General features: G+C 40.0%; 3 long non-coding RNA genes across 3 annotated transcripts; all 3 read right to left on the reverse strand.

Annotated features, from left to right (window-relative positions):
• Nucleotides 1-386: 386 nt before the first annotated feature.
• Nucleotides 387-961, reverse strand: LOC136944518 (uncharacterized). The gene is made up of 3 exons (XR_010876772.1): nucleotides 868-961; nucleotides 625-715; nucleotides 387-524 (listed from the first exon to the last, which is right to left on the reverse strand). It is a non-coding gene; the product is annotated as an uncharacterized lncRNA (long non-coding RNA).
• Nucleotides 962-7701: 6740 nt separating this feature from the next.
• Nucleotides 7702-8273, reverse strand: LOC136944687 (uncharacterized). Its single transcript, XR_010876781.1, has 3 exons — nucleotides 8177-8273; nucleotides 7934-8024; nucleotides 7702-7833 (listed from the first exon to the last, which is right to left on the reverse strand). It is a non-coding gene; the product is annotated as an uncharacterized lncRNA (long non-coding RNA).
• Nucleotides 8274-13292: 5019 nt separating this feature from the next.
• On the reverse strand, nucleotides 13293-13851 carry LOC136944682 (uncharacterized). Its single transcript, XR_010876780.1, has 3 exons — nucleotides 13758-13851; nucleotides 13531-13621; nucleotides 13293-13430 (listed from the first exon to the last, which is right to left on the reverse strand). It is a non-coding gene; the product is annotated as an uncharacterized lncRNA (long non-coding RNA).
• Between the last annotated feature and the right edge of the window lie 934 nt (nucleotides 13852-14785).

A 14785-nucleotide genomic window follows, 5' to 3' on the forward strand; every position in this document is an offset into this window, starting at 1 on the left:
TCATTTTGTGACATTTTACTTTTGGGATCATTTGTAGCTGCAACAGTGAATAAATGGTTTGACTGCTGCATGTATTTCTGTACACATGGAAAATATAATCAGTTGATGAGTTGCTGTTTTAAGCCTTGTAGCCTTAACCTATTTTTTATGTGTTTGGAAGTCCTATCACAGTTTATGTGCACTGTGAAGTTAATACATTTGTCATGAAAAGAGCCATCTATTTGTTATCTTCCTTATTTTCATCTCCTATCCACGCTATATGTGCCTTTTGTAACGTGCGTTTCCTTGTATGATGTCAAGGGCCTTGGACAATAGAATAAGCACATTCAAGTAATTTCTGTAAAACCCTTGTGTATTTCTAAATAAATAAATGAATTCACAGATACTTATAGTTGTGATATTTGATTTTATTCAAACTGGCGTAAACGCAAATCATGAAAGAAGGAAATAAAACAATAATGCATGTTGCTTGATCCACATCTTCCTTCACGGATGTTCTTCACGAGCCTCTTTCAACACAGCATCTGACAAAAGAAATATAATTTCATGCCACAAGTCACATGCACACAGTAAAAGGACCAACGATGTCTATGGATGAAAACCAGTCTATAGATTTATACTTACATATTTCCACCCCCACAGTATGAATTGTCTTTATATTCATTACGACTACATTTCTTGGCACATCTTCCATTCTCACATGCAGCATAAGCATCTGAAACGAGTGAACAGTACAGTTGCTATTCAATGGCAGTAGAAAACAGCAAACAACTTATGTATACACTACAGTTTATATAAGCAAAGATGATTTATCCAACAGGAAACACAGAGGTAGATAAAGTGACAGTAAAGTTAAACAGTACTTACTGCACACCAGTGCAATGATCATCAGCACAACGTACAGCACGATCATTGGCTTCATGGCTTCTCTTTGGGGTGTTGATGCTATCCAGTGAGAATTGAGGAAACGTCTGACTGCGGCCTGGTTGCACCTGCTTTTATACATGATGAACTCTGCTGCCATCGCATTCAGGTTGTTGCAACACACGTTACCTCATCTTGGATTTTACAGGATTTGTCAGACAACTAAGACAAAGCAAACACAACTTCCAACACAGCTCATGGTCAGCTGACTAATTCCTTTCACCTGAGAATGTCCCAGAAAAATAATATGTCAACGATTGTATTATTATTCAGAGAATGTGCTGTTTTTTTACTGTTGATTGTTTTTCTACAGTACACTTGCACTTTTGAGTTTCATGTTGTTTAATTGTAACTTGTTTAACTGCACGCTCTTATGGTTCTTCCCTTTGGCACTTATTTGGTTTTCACAATGTTTGCTTCATGTTTTGGCTGCTCGCAATGTTCGGGGCTATCACGTTGTTATGATCAGTGACCTATGCACTTTTGTAAAGCTCTCTCTTGGAAGTCGCTTTGGATAAAAGCGTCTACTAAATGCATAAATGTAAATGTTAGATTAGTTTTGAGAACTTATATCCACTCCATTTCCTGGAGTAACGTTGGTGGGGTTCAAAGAGGAATCAGTTTAACAAAGGCTGTCTTATAAATTTGTGCTTTAAAATCAATAGCGCTTACAATACCTAAAAGGAAGACCTGACAATGAATCCTTAACAGAAATCTAGTTTGAAACCATGAATGAAAGCCCCTTCATTCCCTCCTTCAAGATGCCACTGTACAGACATTCGAATACAAGACTGTAATTCAAACATATGAGATATTGCCAATCATCATAGTGGGGCAGGGCTTGAAGAGAAATTTCTGTAAAACAAGTATCTTGCATTGTTTTGATTTTACCTTTCCTATGAATGTGATAGGACAGACAGAGTTTTTGATGCTGGTTCTTGTTTCCTTTATTAAGTAATACATTATAATAACTAGAGAGTATACAATTTCTGGTGAAATTGTAGGGTGTGCTTGCTTGCGTCGGTTGCACAGGGGTCTGTATATTTTATATAAAAATGCATCGGGCTATACTATTTATAAAGATTACATAGATTTAAAAGCATCTTTTTTTTGCTGCTCATTTACAACTCAAAATACGAGTGAAGTGTAGAATGAAATATGATGTCTTCTCATTTCCCCTGCAAGAGGCAGCTGACAGGCTGAATCAAAACGAATACGTTTGGCAGACCGGTGTAAAAATGGACCTAATCTCTATGACTTAAACGTCCTTTTAAGTTGTCCCTTCTAGTGATATTTTCAGGCATTTAGCCTACTCGTATTGCATTCATTCATTAATAAAGAACCCCCTTTGAAGATTATTCTACGACTTTACCGGCAGAAGATAGAATCGCGATTCAAACAGTACCATCTGCTAACTGAAAATATGCCCCCACAAACGTAAATAAGCTTGACATTTATTTAGTGGAAAATCGCTTTTTCATAAAAAGCTCACTGGTAGCGATCATTGTCAGTAACAACGCAAAATGCGATATAGCCCTGTGTGGAGAAGCTGCCCCGGTAAATTCTACAGTACAGTACTAGACCACTGCTGTGTTCGTCTTGGTAGCGATTGCGTTGGTTGAATTCGATTTAACGTTCCGTTGTACGGTTTAGGCTGAAATTAATTATTTTCATGAACAGATTGACAAAGTTTAGGCTGTGGCAATGAAGTTCAAGTTAGTAGTCAGATTGTTTCAACTATTGAAATACTTTTGAGTAAGGGGAGTGCCGAACATGTTCTGTAGCCGTTTGACTTGAACAGCTGAGGAGTTTTTGTTAGCTACTCACACTATTGTCTCGGGTAGGCTACAGCGTTGCAGTGAGCTACACTGGTTTGAAACCACAGGTAATGGTAATTTCACCAACAAATCGTTTACTAATGTCAGAATAAATCATACAACGAAAATGTATATGTGAGGAATGTTTATTTTAACGATTGAAAACAGATACATCATAGACCACTGTAGTATGTGTTGCCCGGACAAGACAGGCTAGTGTCATGATGCTAATACTTCAGTGAAATAGTAGACTACTGTTTCCGAAAGTAGATGTACTTCCTTAATAATATCAGCTTATATTGTACATTACACATCACAATTGTGTGTCATATCACAAAGTAAAATGAGTAAATAGTTATCACCCTGGCCTCTTTTCTTGTGGCGTTTCTGCAGCTGCCTTGCAGTAAAGCTATAGTTAGCCTAGCTATCCCCCAAGTTAACAGATGCGAAACGAATGTTCTGCCAAAGGTAGTCACGCGTGTTTTCGTGACGTTAGTGACGCAGTGACGTTAGTAACGTCAGTGACTGTGGCTAGCAAATTAGCTACCGTTAGCTTCACTTTTCGCCACAAAAACTTAACTTAAGCCTAAACCATGCAACGGAACGTAAATTCCAATAGAAGCAACTCAATCGCTACCAAGACGAAACTTTTGACACCTACATTGTCTATGTAGGCCAAATATTGGCTGAGTTTTAGGGGGGCAAAAAGAAATAAAAATAATAATAATAATATATATGTGAGAGAACAAAGGTTGTGCTCTCGCCGAAGGCTTGAGCACACCCAATAATAATACACTTTATTTGTATAGGGAAGGATGGAGCGCGAGATCGACAGGCGGATCGGTGTGGCGTCCGCAGTGATGCGGGCCCTGCATCGGTCCGTCGTGGTGAAGAAGGAGCTGAGTTGAAAGGCGAAGCTCTCTATTTACCAGTCGATCTATGTTCCTACCATCACCTATGGTCACGAACTGTGGGGAGTGACCGAAAGAATGAGATCGCGAATACAAGCGGCCAAAATTAGTTTTCTCCGCAGGGTGTCCGGGCTCTCCCTTAGAGATAGGGTGAGAAGCTTGGTCATCCGGGAGGGGCTTAGAGTAGAACCACTGCTCCTCCGCGTCGAGAGGGGCCAGTTGAGGTGGCTCGGGCATCTGATAAGGATGCCTCCTTGACGCCTCCCTGGTGAGGTGTTCTGGGCACGTCCCACTGGGAAGAGGCCCCGGGGAAGACCCAGGACACGCTGGAGGGACTATGTCTCTCGGCTGGCCTGAGAACGCCTCAGGGTCCCCCAGGAAGAGCTGGTGGAAGTGGCCAGGGAGAGGGAAGTCTGGGCCTCCCTGCTTAGGTTGCTGCCCCCGCGACCCGACCCCCGGAAAAGCGGCAGATGATGGATGGATATTTGTATAGCACCTTTCATACACAGAATGCAGCACAAAGTGCTTTACATTTGGAGGATTTAAAACAAGAATAGATGAAAAATTTAAACAGAAATAAATGAAAGAAACTGAAATAAATACAGAAAAAACAGAAAGAAGAATAGATGAAAAATTGTAACAGAAATAAGTGCCAGAAACATAAATAAACATAGAAGAAACAGAACAAAACATAAGCGCAGCTAGTTCAGGCAGAGCAATCGGGCAGCACGGGTCATCCTTTGTCGGGGACGTAAGGCGTTTTTACTCCACCTTCCGTTCCTCCGCCCACTACTACACCCACGCAGCGGCGCACACCCATTGGGCCATGTCCGATAAGGCGTCATTAAAAGACGTGCGGATACGCACACACTCACCCCGGTTGTTGTATGATCAGTGCTGCTGCCGCCCTCCACCATCCCCATGCTGTCTGTCTGTTCTATCCTTCAGGGTGATTATATCTTTATTGCTCCCTGCCTCATATGTCATGTATGTATGTGTCGCATCGAGGAGGCGGGGAGTGCTTCCCTTAGATCATCCACTCCGCCAAAGTTAAATCTACATGTCCATGTCATGTAACAATAAATGCTCAAATCTAATACGTGATTGTCTTGACTGAAATACAATCAGCCAAAAAGGTACGAGAATAACTGAGAAATGAGGAACAAATTTATACAAATTTGAAGTAAAACAAGACTGTAGGAATAAATCCAGCAGCAACAGAAGAAAAGAAAGCATAAAGTGCTTTACATTTGAAGTAAAGAACCAGGAGGTCAGATGACTGAGCAGTTACAGAGTCATGCAATTAATCAGAAGGTTGTTGGTTCGATTCCCGGCTCTGCCAAATGATGTTGAGTCCTTGGGCAATACTGACAGCTTTCACAGGCAGGTGAAGTGGGAGAGTGTTCTGTATGAGTTCCAGTTTCTTTATATACTTTTTTGGAAGACCAGTAAAAAGTGCATTGCAGTAGTAGTAACTTACTAGTGATGAAGGCATGGATTAGTGTCTTTAAAAAAGGCTGCACCTTGGCAATGTTTTGTAAGTGGAAGAAAGCCGTCTGGGTAACTTTACCAATATGGGGCATGAAGTTTAACTCTGTATCTAAGATGGCACCGAGGCTTGTTTTGATTTGACCTGGTGTGCCAGTGTCACAAACTGGAGACTTGAAACAAGAAATAGGATGCAAACGCTCAAGGCGTGTTTTACTTATGCTGGGGACAACACAGGATAATCGGGCCGATTTCCCCCCTTCCGACAATCCTAGGTAATGCCCCGATTATCTTGATGGTTCTACAGATTATTTGATCAGATGTTCCCTTGGTGTCAGGTGTGTTAAGAGTGACCGAACCTGCTCGGAAGAACGTCGGAGCCGCCGCGATCACGAATCGTAAATATTAAACATATTTACGATCAGAAATCCTGATGTGTGTGGGCAGCAAAACGGTTAAGTCTCTGATTTTTTGGTCCTCATGTTTGAGGTCTCTCACATTTTGAAAATCTTAAAAGATTAAAAAAATATTTTAAATGTGTACCCAGCACAAGATAAATCAAAGGGCCACGATAGACATACAAGGCAAAGTTCTCAGGACTGGAGTAAACAGTACGTCTTGCTGATCACAAACAATCACACACAAAGACAAAGGAAAAGTCAAAGGCTTACATAGGAACTCAATTAATACATTGGCTACAGGTGAAAACTAAACTAAATTAATACACTGGCTACAGGTGAGAACTCAACTCAATTAATACACTGGCTACAGGTGAGAACTAAACTCAATTAATACACTGGCTACAGGTGAGAACTAAACTCAATTAATACATTGGCTACAGGTGAGAACTAAACTCAATTAATACACTGGCTACAGGTGAGAACTAAACTCAATTAATACATTGGCTACAGGTGAGAACTAAACTCAATTAATACATTGGCTACAGGTGAGAACTAAACTCAATTAATACATTGGCTACAGGTGAGAACTAAACTCAATTAATACATTGGCTACAGGTGAGAACTAAACTCTATTAATACACTAAACATGGAGGGGAAACTAAGGTGTGAAGGAAATACTAAACCCAGGGGAGGGTGAACGGACTGGAGTAGCATATGGTGCCAGAGCAGGAACCCGGACTGGAGTTGCTGCAGGGACTGGAGCAGGAACAGAGGAGCGTCTAGCAGAGGCTGTGACAGCCAGGTTCCCAACATTACGAATTCAGAACGGTTTCTCTGTTTGATATTGGTCCAACCAAAAGTACCTGTTTTATCATCATTTAGCTTTAAAAAGGATGACTGGGCTTTAAAACGTAAATTCTTCCTGAAAAACTTAATCGTATAATATTTAGGTTTTTGTGAAACATTTAGGGCAGAATGAATAAGTCCTCCTCTGACTTGCAGTATCCTGACACTTTTCAATTTAGTTTTGGTCTCATAAATTGCCAAAAACTGCTTGACTAACAATTCCCTGAACTCTATCTAAACTCTGTTTTGTTCATCATGAGTTGTGGAGATTACATCACTATAAAGAATTGCTTGAAAAAGGCCATTACTTAGTACCCAATGTATTTAAGGATATTACAAAACAACTGACCAATCAAACAGTTATGTTATCAATACCGTCATGAGAAATTGTGGAGAAACAGAACCGAATTTCACATAATTTATCGTTGGATGTGCTGAAAACAATAACAAAATGTTGCCAACGACAGTTTAAGTTGAGGTTAAGTTGAAAGTATTTGTCAAATCCAAAGTGACTTGCAGGACATTTGAAAAAAAACTGAAAGAACTGAATATATACATGAATCGTAAATAAAATGAATTTGCATCACAACATCTGTCGTTCTCTTTTTTCTCACATTAAAGTGTCCAACAGCATACACTAGTGTAGTTTAGATTGAAGAAGAAATGAATTTAGCATTGGCGAGCTCAAGAAGCCTCCCAAATTAAGTCTTAGGACACCACAGGTCAGGAGGGTACAAACTGATGCTAAAGTCTTAGCCTAACAGATTCATAAATATCATTTTGTGACATTTTACTTTTGGGATCATTTGTAGCTGCAACAGTGAATAAATGGTTTGTCTGCTGCATGTATTTCTGTACACATGGAAAATATAATCAGCTGATGAGTTGCTGTTTTAAGCCATGTAGCCTTAACCTATTTTTTATGTGTTTGGAAGTCCTATCACAGTTTATGTGCACTGTGAAGTTAATACATTTGTCATGAAAAGAGCCATCTATTTGTTATCTTCCTTATTTTCATCTCCTATCCACGCTATATGTGCCTTTTACATTTACATTTAGTCATTTAGCAGACGCTCTTATCCAGAGCGACTTACAGTAAGTACAGGGACATTCCCCCGGGGCAAGTAGGGTGAAGTGCCTTGCCCAAGGACACAACGTCAGTTGGCATGACCGGGAATCGAACTGGCCTTTTGTAACGTGCGTTTCCTTGTATGATGTCAAGGTCCCTGGACAATAGAATAAGCACATTCAAGTAATTTCTGTAAAACCCTTGTGTATTTCTAAATAAATAAATGAATTCACAGATACTTATAGTTGTGATATTTGATTTTATTCAAACTGGTGTAAACGCAAATCATGAAAGAAGGAAAAAAAACAATAATTCATGTTGCTTGATCCACGTCTTCCTTCACGGATGTTCTTCACGAGCCTCTTTGAACACAGCATCTGACAAAAGAAATATAATGTCATGCCACAAGTCACATGCACACAGTAAAAGGACCAACGATGTCTATGGATGAAAACCAGTCTATAGATTTATACTTACATATTTCCACCCCCACAGTATGAATTGTCTTTATATTCATTACGACTACATTTCTTGGCACATCTTCCATTCTCACATGCAGCATAAGCATCTGGAACGAGTGAACAGTACAGTTGCTATTCAATGGCAGTAGAAAACAGCAAACAACTTATGTATACACTACAGTTTATATAAGCAAAGATGATTTATCCAACAGGAAACACAGAGGTAGATAAAGTGACAGTAAAGTTAAACAGTACTTACTGCACACCAGTGCAATGATCATCAGCACAACGTACAGCACGATCATTGGCTTCATGGCTTCTCTTTGGGGTGTTGATGCTATCCAGTGAGAATTGAGGAAACGTCTGACTGCGGCCTGGTTGCACCTGCTTTTATACATGATGAACTCTGCTGCCATCGCATTCAGGTTGTTGCAACACACGTTACCTCATCTTGGATTTTACAGGATTTGTCAGACAACTAAGACAAAGCAAACACAACTTCCAACACAGCTCAGGTTCAGCTGACTAATTCCTTTCACCTGAGAATGTCCCAGAAAAATAATATGTCAACGATTGTATTATTATTCAGAGAACGTGCTGTTTTTTACTGTTGATTGTTTTTCTACAGGTACACTTGCACTTTTGAGTTTCATGTTGTTTAATTGTAACTTGTTTAACTGCATGCTCTTATGGTTCTTCCCTTTGGCACTTATTTGGTTTTCACAATGTTTGCTTCATGTTTTGGCTGCTCGCAATGTTCGGGGCTATCACGTTGTTATGATCAGTGACCTATGCACTTTTGTAAAGCTCTCTCTTGGAAGTTGCTTTGGATAAAAGCGTCTACTAAATGCATAAATGTAAATGTTAGATTAGTTTTGAGAACTTATATCCACTCCATTTCCTGGAGTAACGTTGGTGGGGTTCAAAGAGGAATCAGTTTAACAAAGGCTGTCTCATAAATTTGTGCCTTAAAATCAATAGCGCTTACAATACCTAAAAGGAAGACCTGACAATGAATCCTTAACAGAAATCTAGTTTGAAACCATGAATGAAAGCCCCTTCATTCCCTCCTTCAAGATGCCACTGTACAGACATTCGAATACAAGACTGTAATTCAAACATATGAGATATTGCCAATCATCATAGTGGGGCAGGGCTTGAAGAGCAATTTCTGTAAAACAAGTATCTTTAATTAAAAACTTAATTCAGCCTATATCACGAAATTTGCATTGTTTTGATTTTACTTTTCCTATGAGTGTGATAGGACAGACAGAGTTTTTGATGCTGGTTCTTGTTTCCTTTATTAAGTAATACATTATAATAATAATAATACACTTTATTTGTATAGGGAAGGATGGAGCGCGAGATCGACAGGCGGATCGGTGCGGCGTCCGCAGTGATGCGGGCCCTGCATCGGTCCGTCGTGGTGAAGAAGGAGCTGAGTTGAAAGGCGAAGCTCTCTATTTACCAGTCGATCTATGTTCCTACCATCACCTATGGTCACGAACTGTGGGGAGTGACCGAAAGAACGAGATCGCGAATACAAGCGGCCAAAATGAGTTTTCTCCGCAGGGTGTCCGGGCTCTCCCTTAGAGATAGGGTGAGAAGCTCGGTCATCCGGGAGGGGCTCAGAGTAGAACCGCTGCTCCTCCGCGTCGAGAGGGGCCAGTTGAGGTGGCTCGGGCATCTGATAAGGATGCCTCCTTGACGCCTCCCTGGTGAGGTGTTCTGGGCACGTCCCACTGGGAAGAGGCCCCGGGGAAGACCCAGGACACGCTGGAGGGACTATGTCTCTCAGCTGGCCTGAGAACGCCTCAGGGTCCCCCAGGAAGAGCTGGTGGAAGTGGCCGGGGAGAGGGAAGTCTGGGCCTCCCTGCTTAGGTTGCTGCCCAAGCGACCCGACCCCCGGAAAAGCGGCAGATGATGGATGGATATTTGTATAGCACCTTTCATACACAGAATGCAGCTCAAAGTGCTTTACATTTGGAGGATTTAAAACAAGAATAGATGAAAAATTTTAACAGAAATAAATGAAAGAAACTGAAATAAATACAGAAAAAACAGAAAGAAGAATAGATGAAAAATTGTAACAGAAATAAGTGCCAGAAACATAAATAAACATAGAAGAAACAGAACAAAACATAAGCGCAACTAGTTCAGGCAGGGCAATCGGGCAGCACGCGTCATCCTTTGTCGGGGACGTAAGGCGTTTTTACTCCACCTTCCGTTCCTCCGCCCACTACTACACCCACGCAGCGGCGCACACCCATTGGGCCATGTCCGATAAGGCGTCATTAAAAGACGCGCGGATACGCACACACTCACCCCGGTTGTTGTATGATCAGTGCTGCTGCCGCCCTCCACCATCCCCATGCTGTCTGTCTGTTCTATCCTTCAGGGTGATTATATCTTTATTGCTCCCTGCCTCATATGTCATGTATGTATGTGTCGCATCGAGGAGGCGGGGAGTGCTTCCCTTAGATCATCCACTCCCCCAAAGTTAAATCTACATGTCCATGTCATGTAACAATAAATGCTCAAATCTAATACGTGATTGTCTTGACTGAAATACAATCAGCCAAAAAGGTACGAGAATAACTGAGAAATGAGGAACAAATTTATACAAATTTGAAGTAAAACAAGACTGTAGGAATAAATCCAGCAGCAACAGAAGAAAAGAAAGCATAAAGTGCTTTACATTTGAAGTAAAGAACCAGGAGGTCAGATGGATGAGCAGTTACAGAGTCATGCAATTAATCAGAAGGTTGTTGGTTCGATTCCCGGCTGTGCCAAATGATGTTGTGTCCTTGGGCAATACTGACAGCTTTCACAGGCAGGTGAAGTGGGAGAGTGTTCTGTATGAGTTCCAGTTTCTTTATATACTTTTTTGGAAGACCAGTAAAAAGTGCATTGCAGTAGTAGTAACTTACTAGTGATAAAGGCATGGATTAGTGTCTTTAAAAAAGGCTGCACCTTGGCAATGTTTTGTAAGTGGAAGAAAGCCGTCTGGGTAACTTTACCAATATGGGGCATGAAGTTTAACTCTGTATCTAAGATGGCACCGAGGCTTGTTTTGATTTGACCTGGTGTGCCAGTGTCACAAACTGGAGACTCGAAACAAGAAATAGGATGCAAACGCTCAAGGCGTGTTTTAATTATGCTGGGAACACACCACAGGATAATCGGGCCGATTTCCCCCCTTCCGACAATCCAGGTAATGCCCTGATTATCTTGATGGTTCTACAGATTATTTGATCAGATGTTCCCTTGGTGTGAGGTGTGTTAAGAGTGACCGAACCTGCTCGGAAGAACGTCGGAGCCGCCGCGATCACGAATCGTAAATATTCAACATATTTACGATCAGAAATCCTGATGTGTGTGGGGAGCAAAACGGTTAAGTCTCTGATTTTTTGGTCCTCATGTTTGAGGTCTCTCACATTTTGAAAATCTTAAAAGATTAAAAAAATATTTTAAGTGTGTACCCAGCACAAGATAAATCAAAGGGCCACGATAGACATACAAGGCAAAGTTCTCAGGACTGGAGTAAACAGTACGTCTTGCTGATCACAAACAATCACACACAAAGACAAAGGAAAAGTCAAAGGCTTACATAGGAACTCAATTAATACATTGGCTACAGGTGAGAACTCAACTCAATTAATACATTGGCTACAGGTGAAAACTAAACTCAATTAATACACTGGCTACAGGTGAGAACTAAACTCAATTAATACACTGGCTACAGGTGAGAACTAAACTCAATTAATACACTGGCTACAGGTGAGAACTAAACTCAATTAATACATTGGCTACAGGTGAAAACTAAACTCAATTAATACACTGGCTACAGGTGAGAACTAAACTCAATTAATACACTGGCTACAGGTGAGAACTAAACTCAATTAATACACTAAACATGGAGGGGAAACTAAGGTGTGAAGGAAATACTAAACCCAGGGGAGGGTGAACGGACTGGAGTAGCATATGGTGCCAGAGCAGGAACCCGGACTGGAGTTGCTGCAGGGACTGGAGCAGGAACAGAGGAGCGTCTAGCAGAGGCTGTGACAGCCAGGTTCCCAACATTACGAATTCAGAACGGTTTCTCTGTTTGATATTGGTCCAACCAAAAGTACCTGTTTTATCATCATTTAGCTTTAAAAAGGATGACTGGGCTTTAAAACGTAAATTCTTCCTGAAAAACTTAATCGTATAATATGTAGGTTTTTGTGAAACATTTAGGGCAGAATGAATAAGTCCTCCTCTGACTTGCAGTATCCTGACACTTCTCAATTTAGTTTTGGTCTCATAAATTGCCAAAAACTGCTTGACTAACAATTCCCTGAACTCTATCTAAACTCTGTTTTGTTCATCATGAGTTGTGGAGATTACATCACTATAAAGAATTGCTTGAAAAAGGCCATTACTTAGTACCCAATGTATTTAAGGATATTAAAAAACAACTGACCAATCAAACAGTTATGTTATCAATTGTGAAGAGAAATTGTGGAGAAACAGAACCGAATTTCACATAATTTATCGTCGGATGTGCTGAAAACAATAACGAAATGTTGCCAACGACAGTTTAAGTTGAGGTTAAGGTGAAAGTATTTGTCAAATCCAAAGTGACTTGCAGGACATTTGAAAAAAAAATCTTTTAACAACCATGAGAAATTGAGGCATTATGTATAAACAGCCAGCATAGCCATATAGACCTAACATAATCAAGTGATCAACTGAATATATATCGTAAAGAAAGAACTGAATATATACATGAATCGTAAATAAAATGAATTTGCATCACAACATCTGTCGTTCTCTTTTTTCTCACATTAAAGTGTCCAACAGCATACACTAGTGTAGTTTAGATTGAAGAAGAAATGAATTTAGCATTGGCGAGCTCAAGAAGCCTCCCAAATTAAGTCTTAGGACACCACAGGTCAGGAGGGTACAAACTGATGCTAAAGTCTTAGCCTAACAGATTCATAAATATCATTTTGTGACATTTTACTTTTGGGATCATTTGTAGCTGCAACAGTGAATAAATGGTTTGACTGCTGCATGTATTTCTGTACACATGGAAAATATAATCAGTTGATGAGTTGCTGTTTTAAGCCTTGTAGCCTTAACCTATTTTTTATGTGTTTGGAAGTCCTATCACAGTTTATGTGCACTGTGAAGTTAATACATTTGTCATGAAAAGAGCCATCTATTTGTTATCTTCCTTATTTTCATCTCGTATCCACGCTATATGTGCCTTTTGTAACGTGCGTTTCCTTGTATGATGTCAAGGTCCCTGGACAATAGAATAAGCACATTCAAGTAATTTCTGTAAAACCCTTGTGTATTTCTAAATAAATAAATGAATTCACAGATACTTATAGTTGTGATATTTGATTTTATTCAAACTGGTGTAAACGCAAATCATGAAAGAAGGAAAAAAAACTATAATTCATGTTGCTTGATCCACGTCTTCCTTCACGGATGTTCTTCACGAGCCTCTTTGAACACAGCATCTGACAAAAGAAATATAATGTCATGCCACAAGTCACATGCACACAGTAAAAGGACCAACGATGTCTATGGATGAAAACCAGTCTATAGATTTATACTTACATATTTCCACCCCCACAGTATGAATTGTCTTTATATTCATTACGACTACATTTCTTGGCACATCTTCCATTCTCACATGCAGCATAAGCATCTGGAACGAGTGAACAGTACAGTTGCTATTCAATGGCAGTAGAAAACAGCAAACAACTTATGTATACACTACAGTTTATACAAGCAAAGATGATTTATCCAACAGGAAAGTGACAGTAAAGTTAAACAGTACTTACTGCACACCAGTGCAATGATCATCAGCACAACGTACAGCACGATCATTGGCTTCATGGCTTCTCTTTGGGGTGTTGATGCTATCCAGTGAGAATTGAGGAAACGTCTGACTGCGGCCTGGTTGCACCTGCTTTTATACATGATGAACTCTGCTGCCATCGCATTCAGGTTGTTGCAACACACGTTACCTCATCTTGGATTTTACAGGATTTGTTAGACAACTAAGACAAAGCAAACACAACTTCCAACACAGCTCAGGTTCAGCTGACTAATTCCTTTCACCTGAGAATGTCCCAGAAAAATAATATGTCAACGATTGTATTATTATTCAGAGAATGTGCTGTTTTTTACTGTTGATTGTTTTTCTACAGGTACACTTGGACTTTTGAGTTTCATGTTGTTTAATTGTAACTTGTTTGACTGCATGCTCTTATGGTTCTTCCCTTTGGCACTTATTTGGTTTTCACAATGTTTGCTTCATGTTTTGACTGCTCGCAATGTTCGGGGCTATCACGTTGTTATGATCAGTGACCTATGCACTTTTGTAAAGCTCTCTCTTGGAAGTCGCTTTGGATAAAAGCATCTACTAAATGCATAAATGTAAATGTTAGATTAGTTTTGAGAACTTATATCCACTCCATTTCCTGGAGTAACGTTGGTGGGGTTCAAAAAGGAATCAGTTTAACAAAGGCTGTCTTATAAATTTGTGCCTTAAAATCAATAGCGCTTACAATACCTAAAAGGAAGACCTGACAATGAATCCTTAACAGAAATCTAGTTTGAAACCATGAATGAAAGCCCCTTCATTCCCTCCTTCAAGATGCCACTGTACAGACATTCGAATACAAGACTGTAATTCAAACATATGAGATATTGCCAATCATCATAGTGGGGCAGGGCTTGAAGAGAAATTTCTGTAAAACAAGTATCTTGCATTGTTTTGATTTTACCTAGTTTTTGATGCTGGTTCTTGTTTCCTTTATTAAGTAATACATTATAATAATAATAATAATACACTTTATTTGTATAG

Source organism: Osmerus mordax, chromosome 6 (genome assembly GCF_038355195.1).
Source record: "Osmerus mordax isolate fOsmMor3 chromosome 6, fOsmMor3.pri, whole genome shotgun sequence".
NCBI lineage: Eukaryota > Metazoa > Chordata > Actinopteri > Osmeriformes > Osmeridae > Osmerus > Osmerus mordax.